Here is a 7,325-nt window from a genome sequence, read left to right as displayed (position 1 = left end):
GCTCCTGGGAAGCGGAGGGGAGGGGAAAATCCTTGAAGTGATTGCATTTGCCCTTGGGCTATCAGACAGAATTGCATACAGAAATGAGCAGATATTAAAAGAGGAAAAGGAAATTACAGCTTGAGTAGTGTGTCCACTTGCATATATTATTCAAAACATCCAGTTTCACTCCTTTCTTCTTTGTATGTTAGCTGATTGCTTTGGTGGCTGATAGACACAGCCTTATATGACTTAAAATAAATTTGACATTTGTGTTATATAAAGAGTTATGGATTAAATTGTGTCCCTCCGAAAATTCATATGTTGAAGCCAAACCCTCCATGTTTGGAGGTAGGGACTATGAGGAGGTGATCAAGGTTAAATGAGATCACAGGGTGGGGCCCCAACCTCAGTCTCTCTGCCATGTGAGGGCACAGCAACAAGGTGGCCTTATTCAAGCCAGGGAGCGAGTCCTAACCAGAGACAGATCATGCTGGCACCCTGGTCTCTAGATCAGCCTCCAGAACTGTGAGAAAATAAATTTATGTTGTTTAAACCACCCAGTCTGTGATATTTTGTTAGGGCAGCCTGAGCAGACTAATACATAAAGTCTCAGGGCAATCAATGCACATGGATCTATACTGAGCTTTGTTGACAACAGAATGTCCTCAAAGGTAAGCTATGGCAGGATGAGAGAGGTCTTACTAACAATCATTAGAAATCATTAAGGATAAATGCAAGCTCTGATCAATGTTCCCAAAATGAATGAAATCAGAGTAGCAAGCTGCTGGGAGAATTAATAATTACATCTAATGGACTGTAAGTAAAATTGTAAGTGTTCATTGCCTTTGATTTTGTTATTAACTTCCTTCCTCTTATTTCAAACCTGTGAATTTTAGATGAGGGTAAAGGTAGTTACATCAGATGTACTGTTTTGAGGGGGCAAAACTGAAGAACAGTGAGAACAAGTGGTGCTTGTATAGCAATTTTGTGGGGAGTTCTGCCTACTCAGTTTACAAACCAGAGAACACCCCTTGGCAATTCTTCTAGGCCACAGAACTTTCTTCGTTTAAATCTATCAATTTAATTCCCGCCAGCAGCACATAAGTAGAGATCAAGAAACATCTACTGGATTTTAAAGCAAAAACCTCTCCTCTATTTATGGCCACCTTCATTACTTACCAAATGAAAAAGAATGAGTGTGGCTAAACTAATCACAGAATTTTGAAAAAATGACTTGTAATTCGTTTGAATTACTACTTGTTAACTTTATTTTTGGTTGCATACATATATTTTTCATCCCATTTGTTTAGATTGTATTAAAATTCGGTCTTCCCATGACTAGACCCAGGACAGGGGAAAAATCAGCTGGCCAATAATGGAAGCTGATCTGTTATTAAAATTCAACCTGGGAGAAACCACAATAAGCTTAATTTCCATGTAGGAAATCAGTTCTACATAAGCCTATAGAAACTTGAGATCTGATTTTCCCCCTTCCCCTCTTTATCTTTATTTATTCAGTAAGCAATAATTAAGTTTCATCTTGGTTATGTATTCCTTGTGGCTTACCCTGTGAAATGACCATCATATCACCTCTGATCCTGGAAACCACAGAGGGTAGCAGGGTCTTCTCGGGTTTTGTTCATTGAACCTTTGTCCCTGACCCTTCTGTGTAATAACACAGCTCAGTGTGTGGCAGTATTTACGTTGAAACCTCTGGAAAGAGCTTTAGTTTCTTACACTCACTCCCAGGATGATTTTCACGGCCCCGCCTCTGTGTGTGCCCTCGGCGCCTTGGTATTTTAAAAGAAGAGCGGATGGCATGGTATTGGCTATGATGATAAAGGTTACTAAAAAATGACAAATAACTGACCATTTAATAAGATTTAAAACAGGTTTATTGAGCTGTGAGGTTATCAGTGGTAATGAGATTTTATTCTCATTTTCTCATCTCTCTTTTAATTTACAGTACATTGGAAAAAAATTGTTTTTCAGGGCTACCAAAAATATGATTCATGGCTTCTGCTCATGGATATCTTAAACTCATTAGAAAATTATGAAGATGCATAATGCCCAGGGTAAACTTAAGACCCATAAAACATTTTGCTTAAGGTAAAATTGATTTCAAATGTGCTGGGGGAGTGACTATTAGTTAGCCTTAGATTAATTCCCTTTAGCTCGGAGACTACATTGTACGGGGCAAGGTAGCTCTTTAAATTAAAGATGGCATAATTAAAAGTGCAATAAATTGAAAGAATTACTTTATTTGATATAATTTCTATGCAGTCTGGTCTCACTGTCTGATTCTGTTATGGCATTGCCAATGAGTGGTGACTAGGTACTGATTTTCAACTATATTATTCTTCACTGTAATCACCTTTTATTATAACACTTATCTGCAAGGGTATATCGATCAGAAAATGCTCATTAATTACACTGTTAATGGTCAGCAAGTGAGGGGATTATGCTAGAATGATTAAGGAACAAGTTGTAAGTGCCTCTGGGCTAGCCACTATAACTATAGCAGAGGCAGGATGGGCAATGCTGAATTGGTAGGCAAAGCTGCCAGCCTGGAGCCAGCAGGTAGCATGCATTACTGACCTTTCATTTACTCAGAAAACTGCAGGAGCCTGAAACCTAATATTAACCGGTGATACTCAGAGCTTCTGAGGCAAGGCAAGGGGGATGAAGTCCCCTGATAAGCCACAGAGATGAAGATGTTTCTGAAGGACATGGTTTGATTCAATTTGAGGTTTTTTAATGTTTTCTTTCTGTTCTGAAGAAGAGTGAAATTTGAAACATAAGCCACAAGCTCTTTATACCTGAATGTAAAATATGACAACACTGACTTTTAGATAAGTTCTTTCCAGATATCTAGTAGGTTAATGGGTGCATTTATTTAGTACACTTATATATTAATTTTTCTTCTAATAATTCTATATACTTTAGTTAATGTTTACTAATATAGACATCTGTCTTAGTCTTCTTAATCTAGTAGTGTCTAACTTTGAAACCATTGGTATTAAAATTACATTTTACTGTATATAAATATACAGTGTCTATAGTTGAAGCTATATAAATTTCCAATTATAGAATAAAGAAGGTACAATTATTGAAGTTATTCATTAATATCGAGTGTCTATAATGGAAGTTATTCATTTATATCAAGATTAAAGAAAAAAGGGAAGGGATTAAGACATATAAATTTCCAGTTATAAAAACAGTAATGAGGATGTAAAGTACAGCAAAGGGAATATAATGAATAACCTTGTAATAAATAGGTATAGTGTCAGCTAGTTATTAGATTTATTGGGGTGATCACTTTGTAAGTTATATAAATATCTAACCACTATGGTGTGCACCTGAAACTAACATAATATTTTATGTCAACTGTTATTTCAGAAAGGTTTAATAAGGCATTTAATGTAATATTTATTTGTTATTGAGATATAATTGACATATAACATGAGTTTCAGGTATACAACATAATAATTCAATATTTGTGTACATTGGGCAATGATAACACAATTAGACTAGTTACCATCTGTCACCATACATAGTTACACATTTTTTCTTGTGATGAGAACCTTTAAGATTTAGTCTCAGCTGAAACCGGTTTGGCTCAGTGGATAGAGCGCCGGCCTGCGGACTGAAAGGTCCCGGGTTCGATTCCGGTCAAGGGCATGTACCTGGGTTGCGGGCACATCCCCAGTAGGAGATGTGCAGGAGGCAGCTGATCGATGTTTCTCTCTCATCGATGTTTCTAACTCTCTATCTCTCTCCCTTCCTCTCTGTAAAAAATCAATAAAATATATTTTAAAAAAAAGATTTAGTCTCATAGCAACTTTCAAATATGCAATACAGTATTATTAACAATAGTCACCATGCTGTATATTATATCCCCATGACTTATTTATTTTATGATTGGAAATTTATACCTTTTGACCCTTCACCCATTTTTCCTACCACCCACGCCACCTCCTCATGTGGTAACTACTGTTCTGTCTATTATGAGTATGACTGTTTTGTTTGTCTTATTTCTTACCTTCTACATATAAACAAGGTCATGGTATTTGTTATTCTCTGTCTGACTTCACTCAGCATAATGCTCTCACAGTCCATCCATGTTGTTGTAAATGGCAATGGCAATATTCCATTCTTTTTGTGTGTGGCTGAATAGTATTTCACTGTGTACACACACACACACACACACACACACAATGCACACATATTCAGTTTGTTTCTATATCTTTTTAATTTAATTTAATTTTTATTGAGTTTTTACAGAGAGGAAGGGAGAGGGATAGAGAGCTAGAAACATTGATGAGAGAGAAACATCAATCAGCTGCCTCCTGCACACCCCCCACTGGGCATGTGCCCACAACCAAGGTACATGCCCTTGACTGGAATTGAACCTGGGACCCTTCAGTCCGCAGGCCAACGCTCTATTCACTGAGCCAAATCAGTCAGGGCTGTTTCTATATCTTGGTTATTGTAAATAATGCTGTAGTGAACATGTGAGTGCATATCTCTTTTTGAATTAGTGTTTTATTTTTCTTCACATAAATACCCAGAAGTAGAATTGCTGGGTCATATGGTAGTACTATTTTTAATTTTTTGAGCAATCTTCATACTATTTTCCATAGTGACTGTTCCAGTTTACATTACCACCAACAGCACACAATTCTCCACATTCTTTTGATTCCCTTACCCACTGGCACATGCTCTCACCCCCCTCCCAATGTCTTGCATCCATTGGTTATGCTTATATGCATGCATACAAGTCCTTTGGTTGATCTCTTAACCACCCCCCTCCCCTACCTTCCCTCTGAGGTTTCACAGTCTGATCAATGCTTCTCTGTCTCTGGTTGTTCTTGAAAAAATTTGGTAATAGCCATTCTAACAGGTGTGAGGTGATATCTCATTGCGGTTTGATTTGCATTTCCTGCCACAACCTGCACAGCTGCGTTCAGAATCTGAAGGAGGGGCCAATGCACAAATGAAAACACTAGATAAGAAATATGAATTATTAAGGGGTGGGGGCCAGGTGGTGTTTCTTTAATGATGAGCACACTGAGCTCTGGCCATGGGCTTTTTATTTACTTGAATACACATTTGCCCTTTAGCAATGCATACAAGCATATCAAAGGTAAAGTTTGGTAAATAGTAAAAGGATTATTAGGTTAGGGAATCTGCCTTGAGCCACCACTATCTCAACACAAACAATTGGTGCATAGTGTCAGCCCTGCCAACGCCCAAGGTCCATCGGCCTTCTGAGTTCCTTGGTGCACTTTCATGATAGTATTGGCAGTAGGTGGCTTCCCACAATTGCCCTGATGATTAGTGATGTGAACACCTTTTCATGTGCCTGTGGGCCATTTGTAAGTCTTTGGAAACTGTCTGTTTATATTGTCAGCCCATTTTTTTTTTTAGTTGAAAAAATATTTTTTGCTATTGATTGCAAGAGTTCTTTATATATTTTGGCAATTAACCCCTTATCAGATGTACGATTTGAAAATATTTTCTCCCATTCAGTAGGCTGCCTTTTCATTTTGTTGATGATGTCCTTTGCTGTGCAGAGCTTTTGAGCTTTATATAGTTCCACTTGTTTATTTTTGCTTTTGGTGCCTGTGCTTTTGGAGTCAGATCCAAAAAAAATCGTTGTCAAGACTGATGTCAAGGAGCTTGCCACTTAAGTTTTCTTCTTGGATTTTTATGGTTTCAGATCTTACATTTGATTCTTTAATTCATTTTGAGTTAATTTTTCTGTATGGTATAGATAGTTTTATTCTCACACCTATTTTCATTCATTTGCATGTGGCTGTCCAGTTTTCAACTTTTTTTCTTTATCCAACTCTCTTGCTAATATGAAAGTGTTGGAAGATTTTGTAGCTATACTTGAGGTCAGTCGGAAGCAGCACCCATCAGAGAAAAGAAGAATCACAAAATGAATAAATGAAGAAACAAGTAACTAAATGCTAAACTTTTTAATATCACTGTTCTTCACAGGTCTCTTGACTGAAATGCAAGAAGAATGAAAAATAATAATACTATGACAATTAAGTTTTTAATTTTTTAAAATGAAACACTCAAATTTTCAATTCATCCCTTTGTAATATTTGCCAAACAACCTTGATTTGCCTTTATTTTTCATTTTGGGTGAATATACTGCTTGCTTTGGCATTGATGAGACAATGCTTTTGTCTCCTGTGGATGCCCAATATAGGAAAAATTAATATTCAGCATACCTATTGCTTGGAAATTAAAATACTATTACCTTTCTTCAGAATGATTTCTTTTATTACAAAGATATATTTAATTAAGCATTTAAAAATGAAGTGTTCCTTGAAATTTGGAAGTAATTTTATTATTTCCATAATTCTCTTGCCAAATTAATTAAACATTGTGGGCCAAATGTGTAGTTTAAAATCATCAGATTAATGCAAATGACATTTTATAATATAAAGTTAAGTAGGAGACTTTTAGAGATTACTTAATTTAATCTGACAAGCAATTGTGAAAATAGTTCTCTATATAAAAATTAAAGATGTTATTTAAAATTAATTCTAAAGCTAAAGGACAAACATTACTGTAGATTAAATGCTAAAGGATAGAGATTAATGGTGAAAAATCTTTAATTAGTAGGAAGGAATTGAGTGGAAAATTATTAACTTGTCCTTCATAAATCTTTAATATTAATTGATTAATGCTTTGAATTTAAAGATATAATCACTAGAGTATAAATAAGCAGTGTAAGCTTTCTTAATAGTGGCTAAAATATTCCATCAGACATCTGAAAGGCACTTCCTTCCAAAATAGTTGGAATATTCTATTCCAAGAATATTGGAGTTGTTTTATATGAAAAAACAAATTCTTTTTATTTACTTATTTTTTAAATTTAATTTAACTTAATTTTATTGATTAAGGTATTATATATGTGTCCTTATCTCCCCATTGCACCCTAAGCCCCCCACTCATGCCCTCAGCCCCTTGTTGTCTGTGTCCATTGGTTAGGCCTATATGCATGCATACAAGTCCTTTGGTTGATCTCTGCCCCTTAACCCCACCCTCTCTACCTTCCCTCTGAGATTTGACGGTATAAAGATGCTTCTCTGTCTCTGGATCTGTTCTTGTTCATCAGTTTATGTTGTTCATTGTTTTCCATAAATGAGTGAGATCATGGATATTTATCTTTCTCTGACTGGCTTATTTCGCTTAGCATAATGCTCTCCAGTTCCATCCATGCTGTTGCAAATGGTAAGAATTCCTCCTTTTTTACCACAGCATAGTATTCTATGTGTAGATGTACCACAGTTTTCTAATCCATTCATCTGCTGATGGTGCTG

Source organism: Myotis davidii, unplaced genomic scaffold, assembly GCF_000327345.1.
Source record: "Myotis davidii unplaced genomic scaffold, ASM32734v1 scaffold1171, whole genome shotgun sequence".
Lineage (NCBI taxonomy): Eukaryota > Metazoa > Chordata > Mammalia > Chiroptera > Vespertilionidae > Myotis > Myotis davidii.
Note: the sequence above shows the minus strand (reverse complement) of the source record.